General features: G+C 40.5%; 1 protein-coding gene across 6 annotated transcripts in view; it reads right to left on the bottom strand.

Moving 5' to 3' along the window:
- The window catches only part of LOC108873032 (receptor tyrosine-protein kinase erbB-4), a 229,823-nt gene that overhangs the window by 120,069 nt on the left and 93,990 nt on the right, over nucleotides 1-15,764 (bottom strand). The gene's annotated exons all lie outside the window — the stretch shown is intronic.

Raw genomic sequence — 15,764 nt, forward strand, 5'->3', positions numbered from 1 at the left:
GAAAATGATGCAAGGCACTAATAATGTTGTTCTACGTAGCCAACTGGGGTAATTTGCAAAAGAAGCCTGAAGTCAGAAAGTTGCTGTATGTTTTATGTCAGTGGAATAAGAAATGAGAAACATGTTATCCTTGAAAGCAACTGTGAAAATGCACAAGGGAGGTTCTGAATGGCTGACACAGAAAACCACTGTAATAGTGCAAAAGAGTTAGAAATTAAAAACATACAGATTCTGTAAATGATTATTTTCCTGCAGTGGTAATGATAAAAGCATGACAATCAACTAAGGCAGTGGCTACCACTGTAATTAGTTCCTCCGATTTCCACCCATCAGGCACTCTTTCCGTCCCTGCCAGCCTTTCCACCAGTCAGTCAGCCTCCCCAGGCCTCAGTCCTGCCACCATCTGCTCCATTCAGCTGGCACCATCACCGTGTTACCACAGGCACGACTGGAGATTTGTGTGTTGGGGTGCGCGTGGCAGGCACTGGAATGGAGTTTGGCTCGGTGTAATTAAAATGCTCATTAAAGTTTGTCAGTGGCTCAACTTTGAATGGCCCTCAGTTTTAAAGCTGAATAGAATATTTGTCAGCCACAGCAACTGTCAACTATTTGGGTCTGTTAAATGTAAATGTAGCTAATATTATCATTCCATATCCACATCAACTTTCTATTTTGCTGAGAATTCAAACTGAATTGGATTGACTTGGAATAAACTACAAAAACACGTACGTTTTAGAGTCTAGTCTCCTTTACTGAACATAAAGACAAAGCCTTGGTCATTCTAAAGACCAGTGCAACATTTATGGTGGTTGTTTCATGAGTCATTTGGTGTGGCCTAACTGATGGACTCACTATTACCATCAGACTGAAACATAATGTTGTTTTTATTTGTAATAAATTAAAGCTGCAACGATAAATGCGCTTAGAAAAAGGGACAAATAAACGTAACGTAAGCTTCTGTGGGTGCAAATAAGATAAATGGCGTCTGTTAGGGGTCAGTCAGCACCCACATTTGCATTTCACCTTTTGTTATGCCCTTTAAATACACCTGCCGCACATTTTTCATAAGCCAGAGTTCATACTCTCTGTGCCCAAGTACAAGAATTTCAAAAAAAGAAAAGAACAAAATGAGGAAAAAAAACTATGGACTATTGCATAGTTGAACTTGCCCCTATATTGAACAACATTGAGAGCTCATAAACTCCCATATTGCTTTATGGATCGTTGGCTCTGCAAAGATGAGCGAGCTTCCTCTCCTCTGTGATCCTTCATATTGCTGTGGGTACAGACTGTGTGGGACAGAATGGCAGTGAAGGGACCTGAGCTATGGTGATAAATGAGATTTGCTGACCACACACACACACACATACACACACACACACACAGATGAGTTATTAGATGAAATGATTTAAGAGCGGCTACAAACTCAAAGGAAGTCTGCGCGAAGATCTGAAATTGGTCGGATCAATAAGCGTATGTGTGTGTGAGCATTTTTTTCTGCATGTGTGTGTGGAGATGAAAGGTTAGCGGGCGTCTGTAATAATCTGTTATTGAAACCTACTTTCAGGTGTGTGCGTGTGAGAGAGAGAGAGGGAGAGAGAGAGGTTATGTCTGTGTGTGGTGATAAAAGATCAGAGGGGAGAGGTGAAAAGTGAGGAGAAAACAACTCTCAAAAGCTAATATCATCCAACAGCACGCACACACACAAAAACACACACACACAGACAAAGAGAGAAAAGGCACTCAGTCAGGGTGAGTAAGCAAGGTAAAGCCAGGCAAAGAAAATAGAATTGGAAGAGAGAGAGAGGTGGCGAGACAGAGAAAGAAAGAGAGACACAATCTTGTATTTGTGAGAGTGGAAATGACGTCCGGGAGCATTAGCATTCATATCGACACACTCTACTGTAAACGCTCTTTTCTCTGGGCTCATTTCAAAAGTGTCTAGATCCATCTGCTCTACCTCTTCCTCTCTCTCTTTTCCTAATTTCTTTTTCGCTGCCCTTAGCCATCCATTTCTCTGTCTCTGCCCTCTCTCACTCCCTCCATTCTTCTTTCTCTCAGGCTCGGCAGCGGGCAATGTAAGTATTGAGCTGTTGCCTCCTTTCCCCGTTAATGCATCGGGTGACACAGGGCCATGTCCACTTGGCAGCTCTGGTGTGTGTGTGTACGCCTGTCTATACCTGTGTGTGTGTGGTGCCGGAGAGAAGATTTCTTGGCTCAGCTCATTCATTTGAACTCCTCAAACTACCTTACATTTACAAGACTGCATACAAGAAAACACTGCCTTCACTCTTTTAAGTGAGACCTCTTCTTACCACAACAAAAAATGAGGGTCTGCCTCTCAGAGGGGGGGGGGCAAACCATGGGAAAACATCAGCTTTAAAACCAGTGTCAGTGGACAGTAGCAGAAATTATCTGTCAGCTGGTCTCTGAGTCTTTTCCCTTTGTGTCTCCTGTGTTCTTCCTCTCAGCTTCTTCTCTGGGTATTTACTTTCCATAACCCGCTCCCTCTCTCTTTCATCTCCTCTTGTCTGTCTTCAACATTACATTCTCTCTGTTCATTTCTCTCTCCATCCTCTACTCTCTCTCTCCTTCCCTCTGTTTTCACCGCCTGTCGCTTTCTCAGTGACACCTCACTCCTCTCTCCTGCCAATGTGTGTATTAGAAATAATTAAGTAAAATTACAAACACCTTCTTCATTTCATCTTTGAGTTTGCATCATTTTGGATCCGAATTGTAGAAATGTGTCTCAAACAGTGCAAAACATGAGCAAAATGTGTTTTATAAAAAGATACATTTACACAATGACAATATATTATGACACTATAATTGTGCCTGGTTGTTGTTGCTAAATTTAGCCTAAATATACCACTGTAATGAACAAAAAACTTCCTCTCTCACCTCCATCACCTCTTCCTCTCTTTTTTTCTCAGGCTCCTCACCTTGTTCTGTATCTCTTCCCTCCCTAAAGCTGAGTTTCCATTGATTTAGTCCTTTCAGTTTATTCTGTGTCACTGGAGTAAGTTAGCTGGCTTGCTAATTAATTCACTCAAATGAAACTAACTAACTGGCATCATGATGGACGGCAGCTGATTAACACAGTGAGCTGTTGGTCCGATGATGTGAATGACACTGAACTACAAACAGTTCATTAGTAAAATTCACTAGTTACTTGTATCACTTGATGGATTCAACTGCCTGTCTGTCCTGTTTGTTGACATAAGAACCACAGTGTTCAGTGAAGATTCTGTAGTAACAACACCCACCCACACACAGGCCTTCAGTAACCCTGAGAATAAGCAGCGCAAAACTGATTAAACAGTGTTCATTAGTGCCTTCCATAATGTATATGACTATGCTTCTTTGTGAAGGTTAGGAAACAGTCGATTAACCACAGCTGTTGGCAAGAAACAAGATATGTCCCTCAACACTACAGCAACATCATGCTTCCTCAGATGTTCCTGACAAACAACAATTATCATTCACATGGCCACAAAAGCTTGTTTAAGTATCTGAACCAACCAATCACTGGCAGCAAGAACAACTAAGGAGAACAACACCAAGACAGGCGAGTGGACAAATACAGGAAAGAAAGAAACAAAAAGGTTTTGGCAAGACTACTGCATAGTGCAGTTCTTTTCATGCCTATCCAGCACTACAGATTCTAGACTCCTTCACTACAGAGTCAGCTTCCTCATTCACTTTGATGGCGTCTATGTCCTTATAACTAATAGATAATGAGTGTTAACCAAAGGAAAGACTAGAGAGACTCATAATGAGCTGGCAGCCTTTACAGGCAGTGATGATGTGATGCTTTTGTTCTTTTTGGTTTTGGTCCAGTTTAAATACATGAGTATGTGCATTAGTACATCTGTGTGTGTATATTATTCATCCTGTGCCTGGCTCCATGAGGTGTGTTTGCACTGAATTAAAAAAAAAAGAAACCAACTTCTTAGCTGCATAACCTAGTTTTGCTGGCGGCGTGTCACTTCAAGTCACTTTTCTAGCTGAAACCGTCTGAATTTAATCTCCCTAAATTGAATTACAACTTAATCCCGTCTCACACCAGACACACCAGAACAGACAAACGAGTTTAGCAACAATGACGGAGCCTCCTTATGTTTTTAGAAAGCTATAGTGATTAATGCAAGACAGGTACGAGCAAAGAAATGTCTGCATGTGAGTGTGTGGGCATGTATGCATGGTGGTTTTAGCTGTAGAGCCCATTTCTGATCCATCCATGAAGTGAGAGACGAAGGCAGACAGTTATCTTCTCGCTTATTCTCGCTGACATATTGAGCTGTGCTTGTTCTCATTTCTCACTTCATCTCTTCTCCTTCACATTCCTGTCTCTTCTTTGGCTTTTATTCTCGCTGCGTCTGCTGTCTTATCATGGTTCTGTCCTCCTGTTGCAGTTTTAGACCAATACAGCTCCATCACGGCATAAAAGCAGTAAATAGAGAAGCTGTTATCAATTAGATATAATTACAGAAGATTATACGCATGCATTATTTGCCAGTGAATCCCTTGCTTAGGTAGGAAATCTGAATTTGGTGGGGGAATGGCAGACTCTGCCACTACTAATAAAAACAGTTACAATAGGAGATAATAACTAAATTTAAATACATTGATTTATTATTACACAGAGGATGCAGACCATGAACAGCATAAAAAAATGGGGTTTGACTTTAATGTCCGGAAACTCTGGGATATGGAGAAAAAATTCTTCCACTACAATAGAATTTCCTTTTAATGAGGTTTCATCTCCAAAGAATTTTGACTTCCTCTGTAAGAACACTACATACCACATTTTTTTCCTTTCATTTCTGTTGGAAATGTGAGATTATGGAAGACTTTAAACAGTGGAAAAGGCTGCAACCTCTGGGCTTGAGCCGTAATGGCTGACTGAGTGGGTGGCGTGGCAGCTGCAGGGGTCATGAAATCAACATGAACATGACATAAGTAAAGCAGAGCAGGTTCAAAGCTCTGGCACAAGGTCACAGCTTTGCTCACTGGATTGTGGTGTATTTCCAGCCCAGAAATATTACAGAGGACACACTTCATCCGCCGTTTCCTTTCCCAGTTTCAGTTAAGTGAACTTACATTTTGCTAGTTACTACTTAAACTGCAAGAAAAATATCCAAGGTGTCCTCTTGATAAACAGTGTGTATGATGTAAAAGTTTGGGGCTATCAATCTTAGCAGCACAAGAGGCAAACATCCAAATGCAGTCATTCAGACACTCTTTCAAAATGTTTTTTCCTGAGAGGAACAAGCCAACAATTTCTCCACACTGAAGAAAAACTGTCTGTGATGATGCATTATCCACTAAACCGTGCTGTGGATTTACAGGGATGTTTGTTAAAAGTTTATCTGATTGCGACAGGAATGTTGAGAAGTAACAGAAGTCTTGTGAAGGGAGGAAAACTAAGTTTGAATTATGCACTATGTGCATTTTTGTGTGGGTTTGAAGTGGCATGAATCTCTACTGAAGTGGAGAATTTTGTTTGGGGACAAAATGAAGGTCACAGTTAAAAATGGCATACAGCCAAAGAGTACAGGGCACAGACTCACATAACAGCATGATCCTCTATGAATCTGAAAGGGAACAGCGCTCAATTTTTAAAGAATTTATTCTGCTTTATTCCTACTGCTTCAGGACAGCCTGATCAATAAAGTTCAAAATAAATAAACCAAGGTAGAAAACCAATAACAACATTTTTACAGCATAAGAACATTTCTTTTCTTGCACTAGTCTTCAGTCCTGAAGATGAAAATGTAACCTCCACACTCAGACAATCACATTTGGTGCTCCTTTGTGATCATTTCCAATTCATTGTTCAAGTTGGTAATTATTGATTTGACTGGACTGCACCAAAGGAATAACAAATAAGAATTATTAAATTAAGCACCATTCACCATTCTTCAAGTGTCTGCTGGAGAAAAGTAACTCGGAGGAACAATGGTGTTGGGCATAGAAAAGGATAAAAGATGTATGTGGAGCTTATGTGTGTTTTTGTATAGAAGCCAATTACTGCCAATATGGTTTTAAAAACAACTTTCTCAAAATAACAGCTTCTCTGTGAGATACAAAGTTTTAACCTATTGGTGGAAGTGGGCTTCTATATATTGATTTGTTTGGTTTTAAGGGTTCATTTCTGGGTTTTACTTTGTTTATTACAAAAAAGCAAAGAAAACCAGGCTTTTGTATGGGTTTATTTTGGTTATTTAAAGTGTTTGTTCATCAGATTTTTTAAAAAATTATATCTAAAAAAAAATCATTATTATCTATTATTTATTAATTGATTTATTCTTTGGTCTACAAAATGAAAAAGCAATGATTTTTTTTCTTTTTTTAAGTGGCATTTCTAACAGCTGAGCTACAGCAGACAGGAAACCAGGATTACAGCAGTGAAATGTGATGCAATAAAGGCTGGCTGTCAGAATCAAACAAGGGAAGCTGCGGTTATGTGGTATGTGTCTCATACCACTAGGACACAAAACTCAATTTTTTTTCCCATTTATCGATTCAGTTCTGGTTACTGGAAGAATTTTCTAAGCTGTCAGCATCACAAGAGGAGCTTATTCACTTTTAACAGGTGTAAGCACTTTCTTCTTAGAAGAAACATGTCTTTTAGGGACATAAAGTAAGTTTAAACCTTTTGATTCTTGACCAAAAATTTGTATTTTCGGTAAAAAAGAACTGCAAACAGTGAGGTTTAGTTTTAATGCAAACAACATGTAGAACCCTAAATACACAAATACACACACAGACTCTTCCTTAGTGAGAAATGTACAGTATGAGGCTGAAAACTACTTCGCTATGAGCTGCAATTCCATCCAAGAGAAGGCACTATCCATCCCTTCATCACAAACCACTAACTCACACACACATCCCACACCTCAGCTGACACACTCCCACACGCCTGGCTTCAAACAAACCCAGGAGCCTGGACCACATCAATGATGAACAGTTATTACTGAGACCACCAGCCCTTCATCCCCCATCACCATCACCACCGACATCATCATCATCATCATCTCCTTCTCTGCTGCTCAGAAGCCGTGCACACACTCCTGAGGTGGTGCTGACAAGGCAGCTGTACAGCTTATAGGCTCAGCTCCCACATGAGCTTGCTGTATATGAAGAGTTTCATTCCAAAAGGAGGAAAAAAAAGGAAAATCACCTACTCTTACAAAATGACTGATAGCACAAATTAAACTCCAGTTTGGTACTTTTTTTAGAGGCTAGCACGTTGCCCTTGGTTAACAGGATGGTAAAATTTCATAGACAGTTAATAAGGAATGTCAAATTTATGATATTTCAGAGCTTTTATGTACATTTTAATCAATTTCTAGTATATGTAGAACTCCTCAAACACATATAAAGAGGTCACTGTGACCTCTTGTAAGCTTTTCTATGTGCTGAAGTGAAACAATTCTATTCATATTTTAGGAATTAATTCATTTTGTTCATCTGGCATAACAGCCAGGCCCACAGAACTATAATAAAGGATGTAACAAAACAATTATGTGACAGAATAATTGCTACGTAAATCCAAAAAGTAGAGACAGTTGTTTTTCCAAATTTGCAAATCAGGAAGTAACTTGCAGTTCTGTGACTCTTTAAAGAACTGTGTTAATCTTTTTCTAATCAGCCTTCCTCTGCACATCCTTATCTCTGAAGGTGCTGCTTGATGTTAATCCAGGCAAACTTTTTCTTTCACTTCACTTGTATTAGTTAAACTAAGCACCCAAAGTGTTTTTTGCAAGTGTTTGGTGACACTGCTTGTCTCACTTCAAATGCAACAGCCTCCTTTATTTTGGAGTCTCTGTTTCTGAAGCCCGAGAGGAAGAAATGAGTTCATTCGATTCATAAACCCAGTCTGTCTGCCACCTCTTTCAGAATCACTTTAGTGCTTTAAATTAAGCTGAAATAGGGCTGCAACTAACTACTGTTGTTCAATCAATCTCCAGATTTTTTTCTTAATGAACTATGTCTGATATCTAAACTATAAGAAAATGTCACCATGCCTGTAACAGTCTGTCTCACCAATCGGAGGGCATGGAAAACACAGATGTTGCCTGAAAGTCAAAACCCAGGGAAAACATGCACAGAAGTGGATCACTGCTGCTCATAAAACCTACAGGTGTGTGTGAAACTATATATTAATTAGCCAGTACATTAAAATAGCAGAGGATACAAAGAAGATAGGCACAGGAGAAGACTGAAATATACATCTATATGATATATATTTATGAAGTTCCAATGACAGAAACAAGGCTACCACATAAGAGGAGTTAGCATTCATTTTTGCATATTAAGGTGTCCCAGCTTCCCCCAAGAACTTAACTTCAGATTGTCCCTGACAGCTCTGGGCGGCTGATCCGGGGCCAGCGGGGTTTCAGAGCTATCAATCATCTCTCAGCAGGATCCCTTCCCCTTCATGCTCACCAACTGCCCCCCTGTAGCTGCTCTTCCTACCTCCACCTCCTCTTCCTCTGTCTCTGTCTCTGATTTTCTGAACCACTTCTCCTCTCCTTCACCTTTTACTCTTTTAGCCTGCCATCCTTCCCGCATCCTTTCCTGTTATTTCCCTTCACTCCCTCTGTCCTCCTCTGTCTTCCTCCATTTACACCATTTTTCCTCGTCCCACTCTTTTTTCTTTCTTTTTCCGTCTCTCCCATGGGGCATTCCCATGTATCTTAATCCTCTACCCTTGCAGTTACCATCACTTATCATTCCATGTATGTCTGCAACACACGCATACACACATCATGAAATTCACTTAAAGGCATGACTGTCAACATTCACAAATGCACATCCGCCTCTGTACAACACACACACCAGCACTGGACCTCCTCCATCAAAAGGGCAATCATTTCTCAGCGGGCGCTGGGATATCACCTGCTACACTGACACAGGTGGGTGGGTGGTGGTGGGGGGGTCATTTGTATAACAGATGTGTGTGTATGTGTGTGTGTGTGTGTGTGTGTGTGTGTGTGTGCGCATGCAAGTGTGTGTGTATGTGTGTCAGACACAGGTTTAATGACTCGTCCCAGCCAATTTTCAGCCGGTGGCTTCTCTTTGTGGGGAAATGAGGTTTGTAGTTAATGTAGCACAGAAGGGCTGCTTGTGATCATGTGTGTGTGTGTGTGTGTGTGTGAGAGAGAGAGAGAGAGAGAAAGTGAGAGAGTGTGTGTTTCAGTTCCAGTGAGTTGGCTCCAAGCAGAATATTAGTAGGAACCATATGGGAGAAATCATTATGAAGGAAGATTCGAGAACATTTATGTCATGAGGCCTGTGTGTTTCAATATCAGCGCTAAGGAAGGGTACGCCTTTGGTGTAAATATGCATGGAGTGTGTGTGTGTGTGTGTGTGCTTATTTATTCTTGTTCAAGTGTGTTTAGCTTCACTCTCCTTTTATAAATCACATTATGGTGTGTGTGTGTCCATGTTGTGCAAGATTCACTAACTTGAGTTATTCCGAGCACAGCAGTTGCCTCCAAATTGTGTACAAAGTGAAGTGGCATGTCACAAATACAACACGCCAGAGAGATAATGAAAGACACACACTCAAACACACACACACACACACACACACACAATGCACAACAGATGCTGTCCGGACTGTCATTTGTCCCCCTCCCAAAATGAAAAACACACACAAAAGCGCCACTACCCATGCAAAAACATCCTGTATGTAAACACAAATGCACGGCTGCACATGTAAACACACACACACACCAACACACACAGAGGACCAAGGGGAAACTGGCCTCCCAGAGGAGGAAATAAGTTTGGGTTGGATGTAATGAGCAACTGAAAGGCAAATGAGCCCTTCAGTGTGACGGCCTCTATCTAAACCCAGACAGCCTGTGTCTAGGGAGGCGCTTTATTGCTGAGAGAATCCAAAATGTCATTCATCTATCTGTACTCGGTCACCGGCCTCCCTTCCCTCCGTCTCCCCAACCACCTCATTCCCCTCCTGTCATCTTTTTTACACTCTTCCTCTTCCAGTCTTCTTCCTATTCCTATTTTTCCCAGCCTCGCTTATTTGTCAATTTTTCGGTCGCTCTCTCTCCTGGCTCGGTCCTTGCCTGTTGTTGTTCAAGGTCTGCCTCTCCTCCAGTCCTCCTACTGCACTTCCATTACTCTGTCCCTCACTGTTCAACCACTCCTTCCATGGCTTCCTTTAAAAACTTGACTTTCATCCACTTCCTCCCTCTACATCTGAGCTTGACTCCCTAGTTTTGTCAGAACACAAATTCAACAAAAGATATTTTTTTCACAGTTCCCACTCATACCTCATAATCTAATTTACTTCTTAGTCTACTGTCTTCACTGCTGGTGTTTGCATAATCTGTACACATTTTCTCATGACCTCTCCAATAGAAAAAAATACCAATCACGACATCTAAGAGCCCACAACCTGAAGATCTATTCAATTTACAACAATATTACACAAAGAACAGCCGCTTAACCATAATATTTCAGAAGTGGGAACAAGCAAGTATTTGGCATTTTTTGCTCACCAAGTTACGTAAATAATTATATAGTTATCAAAATCGTTTCATTTTCCATTTTTAAAAAGTGATTTTTTTGTCACATCCCAAGGATGTCAGACTGCAGCTAATAAATGCTTCCATTAAAGATGAATTTAATCAATTTATTAACTATTTGGTCTAAAAATGTCAGAAAATAGTGAAAAAAAAAACACCAGTTATAATTTCCCAGAGTTAAAGGTGACATGATAAAATGTTTTGCCAAAAGCAACTGTTCTGAACTCCCAAATACACAGTACTTTCATGTACGACAAAGTAAATCAGCAAATCAGCTCATGCTGATATTTCTGCAGTGCAGTTACACTAGCATTTGATTTATGCTAACATTTTCATGTCACAAAATAGCTGTTAATACTAATGTTAGCTATATAGCAATGGCAAAAACTAATATATATAAAAAATATATGGCACCTTTAAAGATTATCATACCAAAGTGTGGATTTGTCACAATGCTTTTGCTAAAATGTTCAGCAGTAATACAGGGAGAAATCCAAGCCAAAATAAACAAAGACAAATATTTCTTTTTCATAGAAGTCCTTAAAATGCTCAGAAAATGGAAACTTGAAGAACCGGGCTTATCTGCTGTGAAGTGAAACAACTACTAATGGACCTTGTGGTGAGCTTGTTTTGCTTAGTATACCTAAAAAGCAGCCAAAAGATGTGTTATGTTTGGAAAAATGGGGATCACACTGGAGTTTGTTTCAAGACTAGAACCTCAAGATAAAACTCAAGGAAGAAGCAGACAAAACAGTGGGTCCACTAAAAAGTACATTACAACATCATTTCATTGAAAAATAACTCCTGGGATGCTCTGAACATCACAGATTGCTGATGTGTAACAGAGTGTGTGAGAGGATTTTTTTCTTTTTCTTTTAAAAGAATAAGATGAAGGCTTGGAACAGATAGACAGTCTGCAGTCTGGCTCTTGACCACATATTGTAGCCGTAGGCGCAAAATTCAATGGAGACAATCGGCTGAAAACATGGCTGCAGCATCAAACAGTCCGCCACGTCTTGAACCAAATCCCAGTCTGTTGAAAACTGCTTGAAAAACCAGTGCCAGGAGTAAAATATGGAACTATTTTGTTTACAGAGCTGGCCAAGATGGACGCCCAACCGCGGCACCAAAACCCCTGTGTGTAAGCTGGTATAAAACTTATCCAAGTCAAGTGTGAGCCCTGGTTTGTGACACTGCTTTGAATTTATAGATACTGAATTCAGTCAGTCTGGTTTCTCATCCAATAACCCTGTTCTTTGTAGGTCCTCTGTCTTTACTACATAACACTCCTCAATTTCTCCTCCGCTCCCACCCTCCTCCTCCTCGTCTCACCCCTTTTTGTCTTTTTTGTTTTTAATCCCACACGGCCACTCCATTCATCTTTGGCAAAATCAATAACCATTCACGGCCGTGCGGGAGTTGAGGGATGTAAATAGCAGAAATCTGACATTCGCAGGATATAAAACAACAGGCTTTCGATATAATCAACAGCAGTGCCGCTGCCATTCCTCAAACAATCCATAGCCTTATTAAAAAGGGGCCAATAATTTAGCCCCATGTGCTGCAGATGGAGGGTGCATGACAATAGTGTCTGATGAGTCAGGAATTGTGGCTATGACGGGGTGAGGAGGGATTGAGGTGATTGACTAAGGGCGAGGACAGAGCATAGGATAATTTGTATTAGTGTTTAGAGTGTGATATTATGTGTGTCTCACATCATTTTAATTTTGGTTTTACATATCACTGTCTCTCTCTGGATTTATTTGAGCAGGCTCTGCTGCTCTGGCCTCCTATTTGTTTTTTGGTTAGGGGTCAGTCTTGTTTTATGTAGGTATTTATTTTTTTAAAAACCATTCACCATAATGACCCTAATTTGTGTTATATATACACTTGGATTCATTTACAGACTAAACTGGTTTGATTTTGCCCCTCTGAGTATTAAACTAAATGATCAAAAGCTGCTTCCCTGTCTTCCGTAAAAGCTTTCATTAGCTATGCCTCCATCCTCCATCCACAGAGAGTAGGAAGAAGACAAACGGACAGCAAGAAGTGGGGAGAAAGCACAAAAAAGATGATGAACAAAATGAGCAAAAGACTTGCAAAAGAAAGGCCAGAGAGCAGTCAGTGAGGGGACCCACTGAGATGAAAATACAACAAAAACTGCTGCAGCAAACTTACTGTCTGAAAAGAAATGCCTGCTTAAGATTTACTCTGTGTGTACTGGTTTATCTGGCTTGTTGTTTGTGCATGTAATGTAAAGTGAAGTGTCTTTATGCTCAAACGTGTGTGTAAAGTGTGCTGTGTGTGTCTTTGTGTTCTTGTAAAATCCAAGTGATAAACCATTTTCTAGCCCTGTACTGTCAGCTGTGGAAAAAACGTGCGTACGTTCGTGTGATTTTCTGGGCTGGTTATGCGTGTTTGGTACATGTGTCCTCATGTTAAAAATGTGCCTCTGTGTGTGCGTTTGTTTGTGTGTCCCCATCACCAATCAGCCAGCAAGTTGTCAGACGCTCAGCAGGAGAGTCTGTCTGTGTGAGTCAGTCTTTCCCTGGCTGCCTTCTTCTTTTCAACTCAACCTCCTTTCACATTTGCCAACACAGACAGACACACACACACAAAAAAAAAACTTGTCTTGACCTTTTGGAGTGGCCATCCAAAGCAATCGATAATTATGAAATTAAATGGGTTATTGCGCTCCATGCTAACTGAGGGATGGTTATTGCTCACTGGGGGTAGTAATGAACTCAGCAGCTTGTGAGTATTTCCACCAAACCTCTTCCCTGCACCTCACTGAGCTAAGAGACGACGGCCTATCATCGTACATCGCAACAGGCAAAACTAAGCTTTTCTGATTAATACACCCACACAGTGTGTTTACCTTGATTTTGCCTGACCTTTCTTTAAAAGAACAACGTTCTTGCCAAGCACCGAGACCACTGAAGCTAATAAATATATGTAAAAGTTGGGTAGCAAAAATATAAAGGCAAGAATCAAGAGAAGGAACCTTCCTAAACCTAGCAAAGTACAAATCACCTATTCTAATTCTTTGTAAAACCACCTGTTGCGCTCACTTGACTACAAACATGTTTCCATTTGAGCACTTTAATGCGACAGCTTAGTATCTATTTCCTTTTCCTCCCCACCTGGCAGCAACCTTTATCATTTCTGCTTTAATTATAGCAGTTTTATCTCAGTGTGAAGCAATAATGGGACTAGGTTTCACCCTAAAAGCGTCTGGCAGTTTCTACATTCCCATCAAAGATGACATAGTATGTGAACACTGAACACCAGCCTTCTTCTCCCTTTATCACTCCTTTGGCCTTTGCGGTACTTGTATGTATAAATACTGTTAATAAAAAACAAAACGATAAAAGTCGTCCTGTAACACTTTGTGTCACTGCACATAGCATCTTGTAACACACCCGGCCTGATCTTCACCATTTCCTCTCCTCCCCACCTTTATCCCTCCCTCTCTCCCTCCCTCTCATTTGACTTAAAAGCAGGGCCTAAAATGCTGAGGCTTAATTGCTTCTGACGCCTCAGTGGCAAAGTTAAGAAATGAGCCGCAACCTTTCTTTAGGCAAGTGACAACGCAAAGGCAATCAGTGTGAAAGGGAAACATCGCTGTGTGATGAGCAGGGGGGTTATGCTATATTGAAGAGATAATTTAACCAAAGTCATCACTATTTTACTTCTTCTGGGATGTTAAATGAAGTGTGGCATCAGAGCAAGAGTGGCTCTAGATTTAATATTAATATTTGTTCTACAATAAGCAACCAATTTCAGTGGGTGTATATTTTTCTAAATGCTACACAATGTATAGCATCGTTGTCAGAGTGGATTTAGAATAACTTTTTGCAAAAGGCCACCAAGCATTTAAAGTTTGGTGTCAGATGAGTGCATTTAAAGACATCGCCATAAGAAAAAAACACTCTCCCAGCAAGAAAATATAAATGACTTTCATATTTCTTAAGGATGTCTGCCGATGTTTGAGTTAGCAGAACTGAGAGGTTCTGAACTCTAGATGAACAAGAAAGAAACCTAGTCTTGTGCAAATATGTTATATCTTTTTGTTTGTTTTAATTCCTTATTTGAGTGATGTTTCTAAGTATTTTCACATGCCACAGCGTCTTGAGTGTTGGTAGTCCTTTTATGTCTTAACTTGGTCTTAAATTGGAACTGGACCAAGGAAAACCAAATCCATTATATGCTTGGATCAAGCAAAAACATGCTAACAAATCACAATGTGCTGCACTTGAGTCAAATTTTCAAGGATTAGTTTGTTTTCTTGTGTGACAGCACGCCAGAAATAAGATGCTACAATCTGAAGGCTTTAAAGTCTTACATTTCTCAAATCTTATTCTTCAAAGTGTCATTTTTATGTTTAATTAATCATTCTGAATCTGTTCTGGAGATTTGAATCTATATTTAAGAAAGGTTTCCAGCTGTTGAAATTGGCAAAGTTTCCCCTTTTTCCACCACGATGTGACAGTTTTCTGGCTGTTCTCCTTGATATCGGAGGTGATACTGAGGGCTGAGGCACTGCCTACTCTGCTGTGGTGGGATTTGACATAAAGAGGGGAGAGAGGGCGGTGGGTAGGCAGGTAGGGAAGTTTCTTTCCATCCGAGCTGACAGTGTTGACAAATGACAGAGGAGTGTGTGTGTGTGTGTGTGTGTGTGTGTGTGTCTGAGGCGGGTGTGTCTTTTTCTGTGCAAGTTAGAATACAAGAGATAGAGAGAATAAGGAAGACGGGGGAATGAGAGAGGGCTAAGAGAGAGCGGGAGGAGATAGGGAAAGAGCTTAGTCTGCCTTCAAGGGGAATACATAAACGAGGGGGGATGAAAGGTAGATATTTTCACAGGTGGGCTGAAGGGAGGAGGAAGAGGAGGAGTGAGAAGATGAGGAAGGAAGAGAAGGGAGAGAGGAGTTCTGGATGAAAGGAGCAAAGTCTGATGGAAGGAGGAGTGTGTGGAGAAAAAAAGAGAGGAAAAATAGAGGAAAAACTCATTGATGAAAGTTGCAGAAGTGGGCAAGCTTTTACAGAGGACATAATGATCTCATATTTTGGCTCATAAATAGGTCCACTTAACAATTCAACAGGCCTCTAGGTGTGTGTATAAATCCATGAAAGTTAGGCTCAGGTTCAGAGAAGGACAGAAAAAGAGAGTGAGAATAAAAGCTGGAGTGAGTAACAGGTCAA

This window comes from Lates calcarifer, linkage group LG7_2, assembly GCF_001640805.2.
Source record: "Lates calcarifer isolate ASB-BC8 linkage group LG7_2, TLL_Latcal_v3, whole genome shotgun sequence".
NCBI classification, from domain to species: domain Eukaryota; kingdom Metazoa; phylum Chordata; class Actinopteri; family Centropomidae; genus Lates; species Lates calcarifer.